The sequence below is a fragment of the Lotus japonicus genome, chromosome 4 (assembly GCF_012489685.1).
Source record: "Lotus japonicus ecotype B-129 chromosome 4, LjGifu_v1.2".
Classification (NCBI taxonomy): domain Eukaryota; kingdom Viridiplantae; phylum Streptophyta; class Magnoliopsida; order Fabales; family Fabaceae; genus Lotus; species Lotus japonicus.
Genome location: NC_080044.1, coordinates 16,603,753 through 16,627,544, shown reverse-complemented (window position 1 = coordinate 16,627,544; position 23,792 = coordinate 16,603,753). Strand labels below are relative to the sequence as shown.

Genomic DNA, 23,792 nt, shown 5'->3' with positions numbered 1-23,792 from the left:
TAAGCTCTTATTCATAAGTTATTTTGAACAACTTATAAAAGTAACCTTAAAACAACTAATAGGTAGGTCATAAATTATTTACACAAATTTTTCCAAACACTAGCTTGAACAAATATGTGTTATAAGATATATAAGTCCGAGTAAGTTCTTTTAAACTCGACATAGAAGGAAACAATAATCGTAATCAATTTTAATCCATGGCTTCATTGGGTGGGGGGGGGGGTTTCCATTTTAGCAACACGACTATGTTAGTTCTAGCAACAGAATTCGAAGAAGAAGAATCATTTGAGGCCAATGTAATGTCCTTATTCAGCAAAAGGATCCTTTTTAAAATAGCAGCATCACTTCTCTCTATCCTTATAAATATGATAAATATACAAATAAATCATCAGATATGTATAGGCTTAGATTGGATTGAATTGATTTTAAAGATTTAATTTGAGGGGGGGGGGGGGCAGGAGTGTAAATGTGTGCCCAGGAGGGGGCCTGCAAGACACTTTGGTGCTTAAGTTAGTTTGGGCAGGGGTTGTAGAGAAGCTTAAGTGTTAAGTCTTAGAGAATAGAAAAGTTACCTTGGCTCCTGTCGTAAGGGGACTTTTATATGAGATCTTGGAGCTAGGATGGCTCTCAAGAGAGGTTATGAGAACCAAGGGCCTATGAGGGGTTCTCCGTCGTTGGATCTGTCTGCAACTTCTGCAGGTTCCAGAGATCCTACGGCCCAGGGTTCCTAGTAACTAGTGGCTAGCTAGGCCTCGATGTGATGGAGTAGAGTCAGTGATGTGATGGCTGAGCTGATCTCTTCTTAGCCCGTGGTGAGTGACTCGTGGCTCCTCCGGTATTCCGGTGAACAGCTCATCCGGGATGGTGGTCGGGTAGCAAGTAACCTAAGTCCCCGTCTAGGACGGAGGTCGGGTAGTGAGTACCCTGAGTCCCCGTCCAGGATGGTGGTCAGGTAATGATCGAGTAACCTAAATCCCCGTCCAAGCTGGTGGTCGGGTTGTGAGTACCCTAACCCCCCGTCCAGGACGGTGGTCGGGTGGTGAGTACCCTAAGTGAGGTATACCTTTGGACGGGCTGGACCCAAGTGGTCCCTCAGCTCTTAGATTTGGGCACGACACGACGATCGTCCCTTTACGTATAAAAGAGAGTGGGGCAGTAGTGTCGCTTGTCGACTCTCAGAACAGTAGTCCTCTAGTTCTGGTCCACTAAGATAGTGGAGTGTGAACTAACAAGGTAACCGTCCTCACTTGGTCAATTGACTTTTTAGAGTATTATTTTTCTGTATCTATTATGTATGATTGATTGACTTTTTTGTGTTCATATATATGTTAAGTTTTTGGTACTTGCATAATATGGATTGATTGACTAACCCTTGAGCAGTGATTTTGAGTCATTAATTAAAGACGGAATACTTCCTTCGTTCCTTATTATAAGAACTAAATGAGAGGTGCACCTTTGTCCTTTTTATAATAACCAACTTAGAATTTGTGGTGCATTAATTATTTTACCCTTACTTTTTTTTTTTGATAGGCAAAAGATTAACTATATTGAAGAGAAGTACAAGTGGTACTTCAACCCAATACAAGAGAAGAAATAAGAGAAAAAATTACAAAGAGCAGAAAAAATGCTAAATGAAACCCACCCCCTCCCCCTCCTTGGAAGAAGGATCAAAGGAAGAGGCCTCATTAAAACCTTACTAGGAAAAACCCCCTTGGGAAAACCTAGTGAAGGAAAAAGAGTACCCCTTACTAAGAACCAAGAGGAAGTTCCAAGAAGGACTAAAACCATCAGAAAAAACCCCACTAATGGCACAGGACACGACCCCAAGATCAAACCAACTCTGCTTGAGCAAATGAACCAACAAAAGCCTTCAGCCAATGAAAAGAAACAAGAAAACTTCCAGCAGCAAAACACACCATGCAATATACTTCACAAGATCCAACCTGAAAATACCAAATACAGTAGCAATATTGACCCCAACACATTAAAAAATCAAGTCACATATCCCCCAAACAGGCCAATGGTTCATTAAACCACTCTGAAAAAGAATGGAGACAATTTTTATTGCGGGCCTTAATCCATGACCACGACTTCAATTTCACAGCTTCAAAAATCCCCACACTTTCCAAATTTTCCTCCCTAAATAAAACTGCATTTTGCCCATGCCATAGATGCCACACATTTGCAAGCCAAATTGTAGCTAGACCACTCTTCGTTGCCAAAGACCAGCAATTCACAAACTGTTTGAAATGATCCATAGATTCTCCTGGCAGCACAAAAAATATCCCCAGCCAACTTAAAAATAAAGACCAAACACCCCAGGCAAAAGGGCAAACAAATAATAAGTGAGAAGTGGTTTCCTCTGCTATGCCACACCAAGGACACGCACAACTTGAGATTGGGATGTTCCTGCGAACCAGATTCATCTTCGTTTGAATGCGGTCAAGAAATACCCTCCAACCTAGTGCTGAAGCATTTGAAGGAGCCCAGACTTTCCACACTAGATTAAAGTTTGATTCATCAAACTCCAAGTCAGTTTCAACAATAGAAACATATGCAGATTTGACTGAGAATATCCCATCAGATTCCTTGACCCAAATCCATTGATCCTTCTTGCCAAAGACCAACGAAACAGAGGAAATTATCTGGGACAGCAACTCAAGTCTCACCAAATTTTCACCAGAAATAATAGAAGACCAGCGCAGGTCCCAATTCCACTTACCATCAATCCAATGGCCCATATCCATAACTTTATTCTCCTTTTGTTCTGATATCTGGTATAGGCTTTCAAAAGTTTCTTTGAATTTCCCTTTCCCAAGCCAATTCTCAGTCCAAAAGAATGTATCATCCCCCTCCCCGATCCTTCTAGTGAGGCCATTTTCGAACCAGAAACCAGCATCAGCTCCCACACAAGACAGCGATAAATCCTTCCACCAAATAGAGCATCTACCATTTGGATTATCTCCATATTTTTCCATCAACACTCTACACCAGAGACTGTCCTTTTCATGAAGTAGGCGCCACCTCCACTTTCCCAAAAGCGCAATGTTGAAACTAGCCAAGTCCCTCACACCTAAGCCACCCTTAGATTTTGGTTTACAGACTTGATTCCAACTCACCCATGCAATTTTCCTCTCTTCCTCTGAGCCCCCAAAGAAATCTCATCATTAGTTGTTGACACTTCTTGATCACCCCTTTTGGCATTCTAAAGAAAGATATATAATACAATGGGAGTGCAGTGAGCACACTCTGAATCAAACAAATTCTTCCACCCATAGATAAACGCTTGCTCTTCCAACTAGATAGTCTACCTCTGATTTTTGTCACAATTGGATCCCAAGTAGTCAAATTTCTTGGGTTAGCACCCACAGGGAGACCCAAGTAAACAAACGGCACCACCATCACTCTACAGTTTAACAGTGCAGCAAAACGATTTGTGACAGAAGAGGAAATAGAAATACCTGCCAGCTTACTTTTGTGGAAGTTCACCTTCATACCTGAAACCAACTCAAAGCAGCGTAAGACACATTTTAATGTTAAAACATTCTGAATAGATGCCTCACCAATAAAAAGAGCATCATCTGCAAATTGCAGAAGTTCAACATTCACTCCTACACCCCGACCAACCTTAAAAGATTTAAAATTATCTGCCTCAACAGCTTTCTTGATCAAGCCACTCAAGCCTTCAGCAACAATTAGGAACAAGAACGGAGCAAGCGGATCCCCCTGACGGATACCCTTTTCCATTTTGAATTCACCTGTGGGACTACCATTAACAAGAACTGAGACATAAGATGACTCCAAACAAGCCATGATCCACCTAATCCATTTTCCCCCAAAATTGAGTCTACGCATCATGTAAGCTAGGAATTTCCACCTAACTGAATCATATGCCTTTTCAAAATCCACCTTCTATAGATGGGCGTTTTGAAACCTTGGCATCATGAATTACCTCATTAGCAATCACCACACTATCCAACATCCCCCTCCCACCAAGAAAAGCAAATTGATTTTTATCAATCACCTTAGGTAGAACCTTCTTCAATCTTGCAGCAAGAATTTTTGACACAATTTTATATACACATCCAACAAGAGAGATAGGCCTGAAATCATTCAAGCCTTGGGGAGAATCACACTTGGGGATTAATGTGATAAATGAACTATTTTACCCTTAATTAAACTTTGTCTCTTTTTCCACTTCTCATAGCATTAATGATGCATAGAAATAAAGAATAATGGGTGGAGGGTAACTTTGAAAAATTGATATAATTAAAGAACAAATTTAATGCAATTACCTAAATTAACTAAGTTTCTTAAGAGCACCTACATCCATCATACTCACTAAAATATCTACACTTCATTTTTTACAATTTCCCATATGCCACATCATCTACACCACTTTACTAACTTCTTACTCCAACCCAACAATTCTTAAAAGTTTCTATAGTGGATCCCACCATCAACATCACATTTGTATATTGTATTATTTATTTTCATTTTAATTAATTGCAAGTGCTTGTAATAAATACAAGCTCACTTTTCAAGTCTAGTGTAGAGTATCTATTCCCACATACTCATATTTGCCATGTTGGAATTGAATATGTACTCCAATGGTAATAGATACTCATATAAGTATGTATTTAACATTACATACTACCATTGGAGATGCTCTAAGGGGTATGGAGTGGTTACTTGGTTCTTATATTAAGCAATATAGGTAATAACATTTTTATTATATTAGTAGAACCGTCCAAGCTATGGATGATTATAATCCCCAACATGCTATACAAAAATTAAAGAAGCTTTGATGGGCATTGGGCAACAAAAAATATAAGGAATTTCCGTGCAAGCTAGAAATTGTTAAAATTTCTTCATTAAAATAGTTATAAAAAAACTAAACTTAACTATATTCTCTTCTATATTCAAAAGAGTTGTGCTCAATCCTCCAGATCAGAATGATGAAGTAGTAGATGGCTTGCATTGCGTGAATCATCAGGTTAATTAGATTCTTTAAGATAATATATATATCCGCAATTTATTCAAATATTCATGGTGGCAATTAATCATCTGTTAAGTCAGAAAATTAAATTATATAATCATGGTGTGGCTCACAAAAAATCTATTTTGTCTCATAGAAGCTACTATGATCATGATTCATGCGTAGCTTCTTCTCCATCATTTCACACAAAAGTGAAAAAACATGCTATAAATCGAATGTTTTTACTTTTAAAATCGATTTTATTCAACTTGTGACCATTGATCCTTAATTAAATCAAGTTTTTTAATGATCATCAAACGCTGAAATGCCAGATTACACGTACCTTATTTTCAATATCTCCTTCTAGTGCATGTACTCTCCTCGTCCTTACCAGCTAACATCTGGCAAAGCTATCTTATTGAAACTTCTTAAGATGTCAAACTTATAAACTATTGGAGTATTAAGGTTCTTTGAAGAAAACTAATTAATAATTATCATGTGTTTTAAATATTGTATTTGACCAAACAAACTCGTGTTTGTATTCTAAAGTAAGAAAATAAAATGTCTAGCTCTTTTGTTTTTCAAATTTTGTGAGCGATATGGCTCTGGCAAGCATGTATATCATTACCAACATTCACCCTCGTGTTAATTTCACTACTTCATTATGAATTTAAGAAGTGCGATTGCGAGCAACTTGAACTTCAGAAGAGGATTTGTTCCATGTTTTAAGCCACAATATTTCAATGATAAACAATCACTCCTGAATTTAAAAGGGAAAATGCTTAGTTACAGTACACTCCAACAAAGTTTAACATAGATAGATAGCTGAATTCTTTAAGTATCTGATCGTGAGTTCGATCTCTAGTTGAGCGGTGTGTATAGAAAAAAATTATTAAAAAAAGTATATCCACTTGTGGCTTGCTCTTTAACTCCAGAGTAAGATTCAGAATTTTATGTGTAAAGCAGCCAATAATGACAATAAAATTCCACCATGTCAGAGGATAGTAATGGTCCAGAATATATGCTATAAAACATTGCAAATAAACTCCACCGTACGTATGCTGTCTTTTCCATCTTCCTCACTATAATTGAACGTAAGGTCACAAGAATAGATGCATTTTAAGATATGGTGAGTTCTATACGAGCCGTCCCTAAGATATGAGGTTCCTTATTAGATTCAATCTTTCCAGTTTTAGTTATTCTATGGGTTAATAAATAATACAAAACCAAGAAATAAAATAAACATAATCAAAACACAAGAATTTGATATAGAAAACTTCAAAATTAGAAGAAAAAAAAAAGCATAGCTGTTGTCTAAATCAAAAACCAAACTATGTAGGGCATGTTTGTTTGTTGTTTTCAAAACAATTTTAAGTTTTTAAAAACTGAAAACCTGTTTGATATGACCTGTTTTTAAAAACAGTTCTCATTTTCAGTTTTTAAAACTAAAAAACCAAAACAGGTAAAAGATGTTTTCAGTTTCTGTTTTTAGTTTTCAGATATCAGTTTTCTAAATGTTGGAAAACATGTCATTCAAACTATTTTCTTCTTCTGAAATATGTTATTAAAAATTATTTCTGAAAACTGTTTTAAAAACTGAAAACTAAAACTGCAATCAAACAGACCCGTAATATTTTTTACAACACGTACAGGTAGTTTTTGTGAATGGAACCGAACAACACATAATAGAAAATAGAACATGACATGACAATAATGTTTTGTGTACTATATTTTGTAACTCCAAATTTTTTTTAGAAAGCAAAAGGTGTATTAATTAAAAGATTGAGAGCATGACTCTCAAGCAGGGACTACAATCCAACCAGCGCCGGCGGTAACTGCAAGACTACAAAAAACCGCAAGGAGACCCAAAGCGCCCGACAAAAACACTGCAAAGACCTAAAACAACCAAAAACCCAGCAAAGGAAACCCAAGACAAAAAGCCGGGAAAAGCCTACAAAGAAAGCACAGCCAAAAAACGGAAACAACCCAAATACAACCCGCTAGAAAAACCATGCCAACCCCTCAACAACTAAGGAACTCCAAAGAGCCGCGGATGGATAGCCAAAAGATGATCAGCATAGCTCTGAATGGCCTCTTCCTCTGAACCAATATTAATAGAACTAAATCATAATAATTTTTTTGTTATAAATGAACGACTAGGCCCCAACAAAAGATCACAAAACCCTACTCGAAAGTGAAAACAAGAATATTAGGAACAATCCCTAAAATATCCCGCCAATGATCCTTTGAAAATACCTAAACGAAGAGGTAATCAAGTGCGAACTAAAAGGAAACCAACTAACCACTCGAGCTAAATAATCAGCAAGTGAAGTAACCTCATGATGCACATGCTGAAAACGCATTGACCTATATAGGGCCTCTCCTTCAAGTGACAAATATATTGCGCTAAGAACACACATATATACTTATGGGAATCATAAATGGGAGCATTGATGAATCGACTCACCTCCAAGGAATCGCTCTCTATCACCATTCCAGAGACTTTGAGACTCATAACCACCTCAAATGCGGTAAGAACAGCAAAAAGAGCTACACCAGAAAGACGTTGGCATCGGGAAGGAGTTGAAATTTTTGCAAAAACCAGACACCCACTGACCGATGGAGCCTCTCAAAACCCCGCCGCAGTCAGCTTGAAGCGATCCGGACATGAGTATTACAATAATTTTGACTACAAATATAACCATGTATCCTTTAAAAAACTATCATACAAAAATTTAAAATTTATCATTAATGTTTAATTTATAATAACATATTAGGAGTACATTTAAAAAAACAAAAGTTCTAATTTTTAAAAACATTGCATAATTCTTAATTGTTGATATGGTTAAACTAATAATATTTAAGAATATTTTTTTTTACTTTTATATTATTCTATAACTTGAAGATTTCATGTACAAAATAAGAGTATTTTTGTTAGTGTAAATATGTCTCAATGGAGAGCTTTGTTTCATTCTCCTTGGTTCCACCTTTTCTTAAGCTATAGGAACTTAAATATTTTGTTTAATTTGAGGAGCCTTTGATCATGTTTTGTTTCATCTTAAATTAGAACAAACACATAAATTATACATTGTTATCAACAAAACTTACTTAAGGGATCTTTAGGTATCTACGTTTAGATTTCACAAGCTTCACATAGAACTAAACAACTTCAAGAATTTCTACACATAAAAACCATGTGAAAAATTGTTGAAAGATTTTTTACCACTCTACGTTTGAATCTCTCAAGACTCAATTGTAGTATAGTAAAGGGTTTTGTCGTATCCACAGGGAGGTGTAATACTTATGTCGTTCAATAGTTATCAAGCTTAAATGATAGTTGCACAATAGTTTGATTTTTGTTTAAAAACATAAAAGTAAATGAAAACAAGTAAAATAACGGAGAAACAACAGGTATGAGGAATTGTTGGGATGAGATTTCATTGAATGACCTCTGTTCCTTCTAGTGATTCAAATACAACCAAGTCTATGCTTATGACTCATCTACACCAGTTCAACCCTACATCATCGATGTCTCGCATGAGTGGATAGCAATAACTCTCTAATCCTAAACATTGATGTCTCACATGATTAAGAAAGATAGTTATCATGAAGCTTAGGTGTTTAAGTGACTAACAAACCTAACTATATGTCTAGCAATTAGGATTATTAGGTGATTAACTCTAGTTCGGACTCTAGGCGATATAGCTCTCGCTCTCACGCCGAATCAAGCATATATGTTCTAGGTGCGCAAACTAAAACATAACATGAAGATCAAGAGAGAATCACTAACTCATAAACAAAGAACATGATTTATATCAAGGAGAATCAAATAGAAAACATAAGTATCAATCAATTACATCAATCCCCAACAAAAGAGAGATTAGCTATCCATTTTCATGGATAACTTTACAAATAGAGAAGAAGAATGAGAAGAACCGAAACCGTCGCGATGTCTCGCCGCCGAATCCGATGTCCAAGCCTCTTCTCTAGCCTCCTAAGCCTTTCTCCATGTTTCTCTTGTGTTTCCCCTCTGTTTGGGTTCTGTTCTGATCCCCTCTTTTCCAGATTCTTAAAAGAAGCTTTTTATATTGAAAAAACGCAGTACAGGGCGCTGGGCGGCCTGTTATGGGCGCTGAGCGGCCAGATTACTTCAGGGGAAGGTTTCTGGCACCGCCTTGAGCGCTGGGCGGCCTCTGCAGGCCGCTGGGCGCCCAGTACACTTTCAAACTCCTTTTTCTTGCCAAAAACTTGCTCTTTTCCTTGAATCTTCAATCCTACAGTAAAAGTTGAGATTAAAATCAAACTTTGGCTCATTCTAGCCTAATGTTCACCTATCAATAAGTTATAATCAAAAGAAGTAGGATTTTATCAATATTTCTCATGAATTCAAAAGGATAAGTGCCTAAGTTGCTCATTGAAATTAGGTAAAATTGGCACTTATAAAAAATTTATGGTGCAACTTACGTGTTGGCCTTTCTCCAAAAGTTCTTCACAAGTCAACAGAATCTCATCAGATATCTTGCATCAATGTAGCCAATGTCTATGCGCTATTCTGAATCCGCTAGCAATAACTTATCATTTTTCACGAGAGCATGAAAATACCATAAGGATACACTTTTAGCTTTTTTGAGAAGGTCATCATTGCGGCTACCTTAGAGTCTTTTTTTTGATATTGCTCTACTTGAAAAAAAATTCTTCACATGGCTAGACTTTATCCACACTTCCAACATGTTATACCCTTTACATGAATCTTCTTCTCATAAGGCTCACTCTGTTACTAGCACCGAGCTTAATGAAGTGCTTTAATTTCCTCACTTTTTATTCTCCTTTCTTTAAAAATAATTTTATAAAACTTCTTCAAAACTCAAAGTTTCATTCCGATAAATTAAAATAGGTTTGATATGCACACATAGCTAGGTGTACGTAAGAGACAATATGAGTCATTATTCTTTATCTTCATCATCAATATTTACTCCAGTATATTGTTATTCAAAGAAAATACCTTTTAGACAGTGACGGATCTACCACCAGGCTTGGTAGGTCCAATGCCCTGGCTCAATGAAAAAAAAAAAGAAAAATTTCTTTGGACCAGGTAAGTTTTTGGACCAACAAAAAGAGATAAATGACAAAATTTACAAGGTAAGGCAAAATTTAGAGATTCAATCATAAATTTACCCCAACTTCCCAAAATTTCTGGTTCTGCCACTGCTTTAAGAATACTAAGATGATTAGATATTTCCATATCATCATCAAAAGAACATAAGCTAGTTGGAGTTTTCAGACCCCACGAATATTATTTGCGGTTAAAACCGCCATGTTCCTTGGATGTCTCTAAAATTTGTATGCATGATGTCTTAACATTTTCCAATAGCAAGTGATTCAATATGCATGTATCTACCCCATTCCAAAATAATGGAGTCTCGTTACTTACGTTGTTCATTTTCAGGCCATATACAATTAAGTCACTTTCATGCTTTTAATCCTGATTCTAATGATTGTCGAATGACAACGAAACTCAATAAACAATGTGGTTCACCTTACTCTGCGGAGATTGTTATTTGATTTAGATTTTAATTTGATTCTTTCATTCTCAATTTTCTCTTCCACCTTAATTTCATTTTTTTTCTCTTTTTATATATATACCTTTTTTTTTATCTCTATCACACACATATAATTATTTCTCTCGCTTTTCTTTCTATATCACTTTAGGTGTCACTACAAGAAAACACGGGATGTTTTACTTTGAGGCGGTTGGGCAACCGATGGGAAATGGAGTCGGTTGTTTTAACTTATTGGCGGTTGAAACAGCCAGAAAATTATTTATAGTTAAAAAAAAAACTAAAAAAATTAAACCTATTATTTCAGATCCAAATCGCACCTCACTCCTCAACCTCACTCTTCACTCATTCATTCTCTCTCTGTTCATTCTCTCTCACTGTCCTCCACCACCGTTCTCCACCACCGTGCTCCGACACCGTTCTTCGCCACCGTTCTCCGCCGTCGCCGTTCTCCGCTCTTTGGCAATCGTCCCTCTCCCTCGGCACCATTGTTCTCCGCCACCTCCGATCTATTCGATCTCCGCCATCGTTCCCCACCGTCGCTGTTCTCCGCTCTTTGGCAAGGCGAGTTTTATTCAATCATCTTTGTTTTCTTCGATTGCAAATCTGAGATAACTCTTTACTTTGATTTCAAATCTGAAAATCATTGATCTCTTCACTTTGATTTCAAATCTGAAAATCTAGGGTTGTGTGTAGTCTGGTTTTAACGACTCTTAGCTATGCTGAGATGCATGGTCTATAGTTTTATAGGTTGATAGTTGTAGTGTTTATGGTTTTTGTAGGATGAATAAAGGTAATATATAGGGTTGAGTCTATACATGCTAATACTGAAATGTTGTAGTTCAAAGCCACATGTTAATTGCATTATAATTGTTGAATCAGTGTTGACTGTATTTTTCTCCAGTCAACACAATGACTATACAGATTTTTCTAATAATCATACAATATGATTGTAAATTAAGTATTATATTATCAATTACATAGGAAGCTAATGAGGATTAGTGAATGCTTTAGTGTTGTTAGTGGAATCTGGATTAGTTTTGACACACATAAGAGTAATTTTCATGCTTTCTTTGCTTCTTATACTTTCCTGACCTTCCTCTTCTATCTGAGGGTACAATTATATGTCCGTGTGATAAATGTGGTTTTAAGAAGTGGAAGATTCGACCAGAACAAGCTTTATGATGGATATGGGGGAAAAATGGAGGGAGAATAGGATACGGTTGTTCCACACCAAGTTTGACAAGACATTAAGTCGTGAAGAAAATATCAGAAATCCTCCATTGTCAATTCCACCAACAGAGTGGGCTGCCTTTATAGATTATCGATTGGAAGAGGACACTATGGTATTATTTTATTTAAATTTTAAATGGTTTGACAATCACAATGAAACTTACTTTATTTGGTGCTTGTGTGTAGAAAAAAAGCAAACAAAATGCAGCAAATAGAGCAAAGCTTACGATTAACCATACCGGTGGCTCTAAGAAACTAAAGAGAAGAAGTGAAGAGATTGTAAGTATTTTGAAATTATATGTTAAATGTAGTTAGACATTTTATCCCTATTTTGTGTACTTAACATTTAAAATTGTGATTCTCTCCAATAGATGAGTCAAACTGGGAAACCAGTGAGTAGGGGCACCTTATATATAGAAACTCATAAGAGAAGGGATGGGAGTTACATTAATGAAGAGGCTCGACAAGTTTGTGTAAGTATTTATCTCTCTCCTTATGTTTATGTTGAAGTTTAGCTTCAAATGTAAGTGATTATGTTGAAACATCTGCACTTGTTTACTTGACATCTGAATTTCTGATTTGATTATGAGAAAAGAGAAACTGATTTGAACATGTTATTAGGATTTGTCTTAGAAGTAGCGTCTGAGTTTATGAGTCTTTAACTGGTTCATGTCATGATAAATAATAATGGATGTTTTTGCTAATACATTGTGTAGGAGAAGATTGCTGAAATTGAGAGTCAGGGAACTGCTCCTGTAGAAGTCGCAATTGATGACTCTCTTGGACAAGTAAAGGGAGCAGAACATTATGGTCGTGTCCGAGGTGTCAGCTTTGGAGCTTGCCCTTCACAATTTTTTGGATCTAAATACCAGCGATTTAATGGTTCTTCTAGTAATCCAATTGACCATAACCGTATTACTCAATTAGAAAATGAACTCAAACAAGAAAGACTTTTATCCAAAGCAAGGGATGAAAAATTGAGCAAAATAGAGATGTTACTTGCTCATGTTCTTTCGAATGCTTCAATTTCCATTCCACCGGATCTAGCCAATGGGCTAGATAACATTGTAAGTTATACTTGTCAATACATGTATTATGATAAATCCCTTTCATACTTTTCTTTGATGTGTTTACAATATTAATAAACTGCTCTTTTATATTTTTTGCAGCAACAATCTCCTAGTCATCACCAATCAAAGTAAAGAAAAGGTATAACATAGCTCTTTGTCGTGGCAATTAATAATGCTTATTCTATTGACTTGTGTCTGTAGGAGCAACCAGTAGATGCTTCTGTATAGTTTATCTGGATTCTCTTCCAAGTTTTGATTTGGTTTAACTAATATATAGGAAAAGTAAAATGAGTGTTGGTGTTTTTCATGAAAATGAATCTTCTCCCCTGCTTATTTTCTCTGACGAACAATGATCAGATCTGTGATCATTGCTATTCAGTTGTCCTTAGAGCTTTTGAATCTATTTAGATTAGAATGACATTCTGCTGAAGAAGTAACTGTTAATAGATTTTAGTAAAAATACGCTATTCTAATTATTTGAAACACTGAATCAAACATAGGCATAGTAATGTTAACCACACCAGTAGCTGCTTCTGTATAGTTCATCTGGATTCTCATCCAAGTTTTGAGAAATATAGAATATAGAATTTCTGTCCAATTCATTCTAGCACAGTTTAACACATTCTTCTATTTATGTTTGTAGAAACCTGGAGGAGCTGAGTTGCTGTCAAGATCACTTGTAGGAAATAAACATGGGGAATAAAACACAAACTCTGAGTGAACTTTGGTCTGTGTATAGATTCTGCTTCATGTTTAATTGTAGTCTTCAAGGGCAATGGATGAGACCATGTTGCTTGATATATTTGTTATGATGTGATCCTTTCCAGTTATCTTTCATGATCACTTGTAGGTTTGCTGTGGATTGTTGAATTTAGTGCGTGTGAGCATGCCAATTGAATGCATCGAATATTAGTTAGTTTTATTTGAGTAACTCATTAATGCTCAAAAATAACTATGAAGTAAACATGTGGATTTGGGATTAGAGCTTCCTTATTTGTAATATAAAATGATCCTACCAGTGGAGAATATTGTCCAACTACATGTTGCTTTTTTTTTTATTTGGTATTTTTTATCTTTGCTTTCCTTATTTGTAATATAAGATGTTCCTCTTGCAATTGTTCTATTGCAGGTTACAGGTTTTGGTTCTGAATATTGTGATCATGGTATGAATTTATCAAAAATTCTTAAAAGTAATAATAAAATGAGTAGCTTGTCTTTACACTCTATTGTATATTCTTAAAAAGTAGTCATATTTTAAAATGCCTTCTATTTTTAATAATCTAAAAGAAATTTGATTTATAATTTAAAAAGCTATCAATTGTGGTGTCAAAATGAACTTCTATTGATTTATAATTTAGAATCAAACATGTAATATTTGCACCAACTATTTGTTATTACGTGAGAGTCAAAATTGATAGTATACAATTGGATAATGTATATATGTCCTTTTAGATGAAGAAGCTAGTAATAGATGAAATTAAGGACCGGTTAATAAGAAAGGATAATTAATAAGGAATCGCAAACAGAAGGAAATAAGGGAAAATGGTGCACTTGATCAATCATAGTCTGAACCCACCAACTGCCACTTCTTATATAAAAAAAACATTTCTTTTTCTCTTTATTCCCTTTTCTCCCTTTCAATATTCACATGCACACATGGTTTGCACAGTTAGAATAAGAAATTTTGGAAACTTGATTGCCATTTTTTCTATTGCTTAGATCACATCTAAGACACCTTTGGTTTCTTGAAAGTGAAAACTTTGGTTACTTGTGTCCAAGCCTTTGTGAAAATGTTATTATGTATTTGGGATTGATAAATATATATCATATGTCTAGGAAATATGCTAGGGCACTAGATAAAAGTCATTATGCTTTTATTAAATAAAAGTCGAAAGTAGAAATTCCAAAAAAAAAATGATGAGGTTATCGCGGCGGTTTAAACCGACGCTATAAATGCAGAACAAGTTGCAGCGGTTTAAACCGCCAAAAAAGTATGAGATAAAATGCTTTATTAACTCACGTCGGTTGCAACCGACGTTATGTTTTAGTTGATCCTTAGCGGCGGTTTAAACCGCCGCTAAAAATTTAGCGGCGGTTATTCCGGCGGTTGCTAAAAAACGACGTTAAGGTGACTCGCGGCGCTAAAAACTGTGACGGTTGGACAACCGACGGGAGATTGTTTTTGCGGCGGTTTAAACCGCCGCTATATACAATTCCAACCGCCGCGAAATAGCGCTTTTTGGTGTAGTGTGTGAGTGTGCATGAAGCGTGTACACATGCATTTTTATCCTTTATGTTATGTTACAAAAAAAAATTTTGAAGTAATTGATGATCCAACAATTTTCTCGTTCCATACACAAACATGTAATTTTTCTCTCGTGTTTCTTCTCAATAAGTAAAATTAAATGATTTGTAGTAAGCATTGTTGTCAATCTCTAGAGATATCTCTTAATCTTTTACGATATTACGATATCACGTACCAAAAACGAGATTAGCGGGGGGTAGTAACTGTTTTTTCAAATCTCGGATGATATCTAGAGATATCTCTTAGTCTCTAGTAATATCGCGAGATTACGAGATTAGCTTGTTTTGTTAAAAATGTCAAAAAAAATGTTTTGTCTAAGGCTATTTCAGTCATTTAACCCACAAATTTTAGGGTTTTCACTCATCTTTGTCGTTCTTGCCACTCAACTCTGTTGTTCTTTCCACTTCTTCTCTCATCTCTGCCTGCGCAGCCTTCACTCATCCTCTCGCACGACCACCAGTGCAACTTCCTCCTCCTCCGACGCGACTTCCTCCTCCTTTTGATGAAATCCAATCTGATGATGAATGGATAACTAAAGAGGTAGATGTAGAGGAGAATGATATTGATGGTCATGATGATATTGTGGATATCATTGAATTAGTTCAAGACAACATTAAAAATTTGGTTCTTGATCCTAATGTTGGAGGGTCTAAGTCTATCTCATCTGAGGAAGAACTTGATAATGATGATGGAGATGATGATTCTAGTTGTTCTAAATTCAACGGTGTTGTAGGATTTTAAATTTGGATGCCTGGTGACTTATTTGTTCTTGTTTTAAGTTTATTCTAACCTATATTGATGTTTGTTAACTTGTTATGACTTATGTACCTTAGGTTTCGATATTTGGTAATTTTATGCACGGTTTGAATTGTTATTGTTGGATATTTTAGATAATTTTTAGTATTATTAGTGTGATTTAATCATTATTATAGTTTTAAAAGTATTATTTTTGCACGAGGTACGAGATTACCTCCCTCCACAAGGTTAGGTGATCTCTAGAGATTGACAATCATAGTAGTAAGTAGCTAGGCTAAGCCTGTTTTAGTGAAAACTGAAGACGAACTCTGAGTTTATGCTTGTCAATTTAAAATCATAGGAGAAATCTGAGTTTATGCTTGTCAATTTAAAATCATAGGAGAAAACAGAGGAAATTCATTTGAAGCATTGTTGATTATATGTGCGTTAGCATAAAATTTTACCAAATATGAAATTACAAGAAAGAACTAATTGAAATCTAAGAGTTTGCAAACCAACTCTATATAAAGTTTGTTTCGACTTAAATTTGGCAAGTTTACATCATCGGCTAGATTTCAACTTCAATAGCAGACTCATTTCTTTGGCCAAAATTTAGGAGAAAATGAAGTTCTACATTTTTCTTTTTTAGAATCGATCAAACAATATATTGCTAAGAAGGGAATATAATTTCACCCAACAGATACAAAGACAGTCCCTCTAAAGAAGAAAATGAAGTCCAACATAATGACGATTACGCTAAGTTTAATCAATGGAACTCTTTAAAGGTTCTAACTTAGATCGAAGGTAAATGCATGCGAGTCGTAGTTTGATTGTTCTAACTTATGTTGTTTTCGACTTTTACGAAGATCTTTTTAGAGGAGTAGTCGTATGGGGTTTTTACTAGTTTTTTAGCACGCTTTTGTGCGTCCGGGCTCTTTGGGAGGTTTTTGATTTATGAGCTGATTTTATCCGGTGTTATGCTGACTAGATTATTTTACCCATGTTGGGTTGTTTTTCAACATTTCTTATTTATATAATATATATCTTTAACTTTAAAAAAAATGACTTTCCTCTATTTATAGATGGAATTCGGCTAATCTACAATGGTTAACAACTTCTACCATTATCCGTGTTTCCTAGGATAATTATACTTCGTGGGGATGAATTAATCTCATGATTTCGGGTGTAAGGATAGGTTAAAAAAACCTATAATAACACAAATATCAAATGACAGTTGAGATGGCCCGACTTCTCATCCATATGCCATAGGCCAAGGCCTAGCGACAAACTTGCGTGGACGCAACTTGATCCCTTCATTCTTGGTGTAAGTTTATCTCCCTTTCTTCTTCAATACATTCTCCCTCAACCTCTTTCCCACACGCTCGCATTCCGTCCCATGCAAAGCATGCCTATTTTGGTATTTACATTTATTATTCTAATAAATGCAACTCCCCTTACTTCTTTATTTTCTCATTTCTATTTAATTGGATCAGATAACGATCCATAGTTCCATACCTATTTCTTTTTATTTGCCAAAATTTAAATAATCCTATACTAGTTAATACGCACCCTGTCCAGGCTCTAACTGAGTCAGCGTTCCTACCCCGCCAGAACACAACACAACCCCCATAATCTATCTCTCTTTTTATTTGCTAACAAAAAAGCCTTATTAGAGTAGGGATGGTACCGTAGTTCATGATAAAGAAAAAGCGGTCGAACTTAAATATCACATACTAAAAACTCACATTTACGTCATTCCAAAAGAACTTATAGAAGCTCAAAGTTGAAGATGAAATAAGACTTATCACTTATTTAAAAAATTGTAGGAAAAATGAATTTGCATTGACTTTAAAATTCACAACAAAGTTAGAGAGAAAATGGGTCTTATCACTTATTTAAAAAATTATAGGAAAAATGAATTTGCATTGACTTTAGAATTCAAACAAAAAATAGCCATTGAAATTGATATAGAATCAAAATTTCGTGAAAAATGTAAACTTCATACAAAGCCTCATTTTAATGAAAATATTAGTAGTGAGATCACACACAGTGACGAATTCAGAAATTTAATGTTGTGGGGGGCATAATATACATATAAATTCGTTATAAAAAAAATTAACAGATACTATTAGAAGTGATCACATTTTTTATCAAATGGGACACAAGTAAGAGCATTTTTACCAAATGGACCATAAAAAACTACATACTTTTACTATTAAGTGAGGGCATTTAGTAATGTACGACACAAGTGAGGTCATTTTTTTACCAAATGGACCATTTGAAATCACATACTTTTACTATTCAATTTTTTCTAATAAGTTTTGTCAAAATTAAGTGAGGGCATTTGCCCTCATAGCTCCTAACATGATCCGTCATTGATCACACATACATGATTAATCTGAAAAATCTTTCCGCATTAAATATTTTTGATACATATTAGATCAATTAATCAATTCTATTGAGACACTAAATAGATATTAGATTCTTTAATTGATAATCCCTGTAACGGTCGCTATTGATACATATTAGATCAATTAATCAATTCTATTGAGACACTAAATAGATATTAGATTCTTTAATTGATAATCCCTGTAACGGTCGCTATTGCTGAAAAAAGTTTTCAAAATTAAAATTTCTTAAATTATATCTAAGGTCAATAATAATACAGGATAATTGAATGTATTAACTATTTTATCTATTGAAAGCGAAATGTTAGAATTGTTAATTATAAAACTATGATAAATGATTTTGCAGCTAAAAACTTAAAAAGTTAATATAAAAATTGATAATTTATATAATATATTAAATATCTTTAAGCTCCCAAATAATTTTCGCCTAAAAGCTAAAACTCTCAAATGTACTTAGCCAACCGTCGAGGCCTTGAGGTTATCTCTCAATATTCTTATTCTATTTCATTATTCTATTTCAATATTCTTATTCTATTTCATTATTCATGCAATCCAACGATTTGAATTTGTAATCGACCCGGTCTTCATTCTTCATCCAAACACGTGTACCCGCTACTCACCGCTAACCACCCTCCAATTTCAATTTTTCGCTTCTTTTGGTGTCCGAATATTCGTTTCCTCCTAATTCGAGTCAAACCCACCTTCTCTTCCATTCTCAATATCTCGCCGGCCCAAATTCTCGCGTTTATTTTCATTTTTATTCATAATCATGACTATAAGTATGCAAGTTTTAATTATAGTCTAATATTAATATTGAACCATTGTCATGCACGGATGGAGAATGAAGGCACAACTATATGATTTAAAGATAAATTAACACATATATGTCATAAATATTCAAATATAATTAAATTAAATCCTACTAAAAATGTCTTTGTAAACTACATTCGTTGTTATTTAACATGTTTTTCCTTCATCATCAAGTGCAAGAATCTTCGACCCTTATTTGCAGATTTTTGTAAAAAGTTTCGGAACGTTATTGTCAATGAAAACTTGAATTTTATCACCCTGAAAAAATGAAAAAAAAATATATATATAAGGAAATTGAGAAAACAATAAAAACAGTTTTGCTAAGAAAAAATAGAAAAAAATAAAAGAAAGAGTCTAAATAACATTTGCAATCAAGTAGAACCATGTCTATCTAGTTTTTCGATGTATCAAAAAAAAAAAGAATCATGTCTATCATATATGAGGTATTTGGATCCTTAAAAATTGGAATAGACCAAAGTCGAATGATTATATTCTTGCTGTGAGTTTCACATTCTTCCCAAGTCTGATGCTTTTGATATTCTCACACAAAAAAGTAATTGATAGAAAAACCAAGTTGCAACCATAGAAACAATAAACTAGTGAAAAAAACTTGTTTGATAAGTGTATTTGGGTATTTATAGTACATTGATAGCAACATACTTTTATTTGTGAAGTAGATGGCAAAGTTACATTTTTTTTTTTCAAATTCAAAGTCATTGATACGTTACAAATCATTAATCTTTAAAAAAAATTATGTTACAAATCATTAATCATTAAAAAGGGAATGTTTAGATCCTAATCACGACAACATTATTTTAATTCATTTTTTTCTATTCCTAGTTACATTCTAATGCCCTCTTTTTTTGTTCAATCCTACTTACACTCTAATTTTTATTTTTTTCTAATTTGTTATGCTTTAAATCAATATGTCAAAATCATTTTAATTTTTTCATATGTATATACGATAACATAATGAAAAAAATTTGAGTTAATTTTTTTTCTAATCCTAATTACATTCTAATTCGCTTTTTTAAAAAAAAAAATGGTTATGCTTTGAATCAATATAGCAAAACTATTATAATCTTCCATATGTATACGAAAAGGTAAAATAGTTCCTTTCATTTCTATGCAGGCGAAGGTGAAGTCTGGAAGCATTCCTTCTTCTTACTCTCTAAAAACAAAAAATTTTGGTTGGTTTTCAAATCAATCATTTAAAACTATTTGATATTAATATTTTAATGTCATATTTGATATCATTTTGAATGTAAGATATTACATTGAATAAATTTTTTATTTTGTAATATAAAAAATAATCATAATCAATAAAAAAAATTGTAAGCATACATCTTAATAATAGAAAAGTCACCATTGACTTTTATTAATTATTTAAATGTCATTAATAAGTATTGAATGAAATATTAATATATTAATTATTTTCAAAAAAAACACAGTTGATTTTTATTAATTATTTTAATGTCATTAATAGTCATTAAAAACAATATTAATACTTTAATTATTTTTGAAAAATGTCACAATTGACTTTTACCATTATTTAGTCTAATATCCTTCATAACCACTAAATGCAATTTAATACATTAATTATTTTCGAAAATATGAAATTATTTACTCCCTCCGTTCCTATTTATAAGAACCAAACTAATACTTCACGCCCCTTAAGAAAGTGGTTGGTAGTATTAAATTTGCTCAAATTTATCTCAACTTTCCAAAATTACCCCAACTTATTTTTTTTTTAATTTCTATTTATCATTAATGAGTTGCATAGTGGAAAGAAAGAGAAACCTCTATTAAATGAGGGTATTGTTGCCAAAATATAATTAATGCATCTTAAAATTTGAATTGGTTCTTATAAAAAGGATCAAACTACACCCTTCATTTGGTTCTTATAAATAGGAAGGGAGGGAGTAATATTTAAATTACTGAAAAATCGGAATATATGAATATGACATCATTTACCTACTAATCATAGTATGAGAGTATAAACTTTTTTAAACCAATACATTAATTAACATTAATACATATGTTTTTAATAAGTTTAATTGTCCTATGAGTACCTTATAATTAGAGATTGTTCGCACCCAAAAACCTACAACGACTACTTTGGCAGCCAAAGAGACAAGTTAGTCGCAACATCGGGACTAATCATTGGAGAAACAGTCGAGGGTATGAAACTATCTATCGGTACAACGGAATGAGAAGCCTGAACAAAGATAACCATATATTTGGACAAACTTTATGGACAAATTCAGAAGCTTGAGCAGGAAGGAAAATATATTTCTAAGCTTCTAGAATATTTCTCACGTGCACAGTAGTAATAGGCTCAGCTCCGTAATAATAGGAAGAGTGATTTTCCACTATTAAACCAACCTATATAAGGAAAATCACTATAGAATAATATTTCAGAATGACTAGGAGAGATAAAGCACTAACATCCCATGATTTATGAGTGTGTGCAAGTAGCAGAACATGGTTTAGTTTTGTTATATTAATTGATGTAGTTAGCCGAATTATTCCCTATAAATAGAGGAAAGTCATTTGTAAAGACACAACTCAAAAAATCAATATATTCTACAAATTTATTGTATTCCCCCTTAGTTATTTACTTTTCTTTCTTTAATTTTACAACATTACTTTATTCCAACTTTTTATCGCATCTCATCCTTTACTTTCAACCTTTAAGTCTTTTATGTGGCATTTTAGTCATTCCCTTAATTTCATAGTTCTACTTCATCTTTAACCTTTCAATAGAAATCACTAGGAGCTCTTTGGAGTGCATTAGGAACTTACATTGAGGAACAAAGTTCATTCCTCGAGCAATCGTTTGATTAGGGAATTGTTACGTTGGTTTATCAGTCGACTCACGCACGCAGCTTCCTTAGGCCTAAATCTATTTGGACAAATATGGAGGAAGTAGTGGTTATCTTTAAGCTTCCCGAGCCCATTTTAGAGGAAGCAAGGGATGGGAAGAGAGAAGTTCCAATAAGTTCTCTTCTTGTTTTAAAGTTCTAAAATTGGGGGTGGGGGTAAGGTGTTTGGGGTCATTTTTAAAATCCTCCAAAACCCTATTTCGCCCACATTTTGAAGTTCCCCAAATTTGAGGAGTTTTTTTAGGTTAAATATGTGAAATGACATATTTACCCTTCAATAACTTTTACATTTTTATTTGCTTATGGATAGATTCTGAAGTAAGAAATCTTATCAAAGTTTTACATCTCCTCCTAGCACTCGCTCAATCATCGTCAACAATGGCCTTTCCTTTAATTTAACTCAAAAAATATTATCAAGAGTTTTACTCAATTACCATTATTACCATAAACATGCTTTTCCTTAACAACAATCTATTTTTTCTTGTCAATTGTTAAAGAAAAAGATGTTGATGACCGTTACGCTGGGATGGGTGTAAATAATGTTATTTTTTGTAAAAATATGAATTAATTTTCTTTGAGAGGAAAATCTCGGAAATTACAAATTAGTTTATTCCGTTTATTTTTTTTGGTAATGAATAACAATATTTAAAATCATTCTTAAATTGTACATGATTTTTTTGTTAATTAAGGTATTCCCACTAGAGTTGTCCATCAGACTGTTTCGGTTAATTTTGGACCAAAATCATTGGTTGAAAAATGTCAAACCACCAGGTCTACCACTGTTCGTTCACTGACTACGGGTTAATCAAATTCTTTTTTTACGGGTGGCAGCGGTTTTTTTGGTGGTTTAGCACGGTTAGCCCCTAAAAATAATCGGGAAAAAAAAGAAAGAGAAGATGAAAGAAACATAATCATATTTCATGCAACAAAATAAAGAAAAATCTTAAAAAATCCTAAAGAAAAATGCTACACACAGAGGAAGGCTATACATCAAATCCCGGAGTAGATGAAGTTTCATCGCAGATTAGTGGAAGATATGGCTCCACCGCACCATCATTACTCCATTGCGACGTCAACATTGTCGTGATGTTTAGCGATGGTTGAAGAAAACACGCAAGAAGATCCCCTCCGTTGTGCACTCTATGGTTTCTGGGTTTGTCGCCTCGATCTCTTCATCCTCTTAGTCATCCTTCCTCTTCGTCTTCCCTTTTACCTCTAGGGTTAGGATTTCATGCATGTAAGAAGTCTCCTCCTTCCTGATGAGATCGCTCTTCCGATCCGCAATAGGGATGAGGATATGAAGTTTCCACATATCTAAGATAGGAAAATCTTCCACCGATCTAGGCGTGAATTGTGTTGTTGGTGAAGATGATGGGGTTGGGCTTGGTGAGTGGCTTTACGGCGAAGGAGAAAGTTACGAGAAGGCCAAAAGGTGAAGTGGGAAGGGGAGACTCAAAAGTTTATGGCGCAAGTGGGAAGGAGAAGACATACTAAAGTAGCTTTAGGTTTGCTAGGGCTAACTCTTTTTCTTCTCTCGTTAGTAAAGACTAGGTTGAGGCTCAAGTGGGAAGAGAAGAGACACGAGGATGATCCGTGAAATATGCAATGAGCATCGTTTGATAACAATTGAATTAACAGTGTGGACCGTGTGGGGGAAAGCACAAACCGAACTCGACCAAACCAAACCACATTAACCTGTTTTTCTTTACCCGTGAAACCCGAGTTTCGGCACGAACCATCCGACTGGACAAAAAAGGCCTCGATTTTTTCGGGTATGGTTCGGGCCGGGCCTTAATGGACATGCCTAATC

General features: G+C 34.4%; 1 long non-coding RNA gene across 1 annotated transcript; it reads left to right on the top strand.

The window, feature by feature from the left end:
- The first annotated feature begins 12,719 nt into the window (after positions 1 to 12,719).
- On the top strand, positions 12,720 to 13,712 carry LOC130715129 (uncharacterized). The gene is made up of 3 exons (XR_009011557.1): positions 12,720 to 12,836; positions 12,939 to 12,978; positions 13,483 to 13,712. It is a non-coding gene; the product is annotated as an uncharacterized LOC130715129 (long non-coding RNA).
- The last annotated feature ends 10,080 nt before the right edge of the window (positions 13,713 to 23,792 follow it).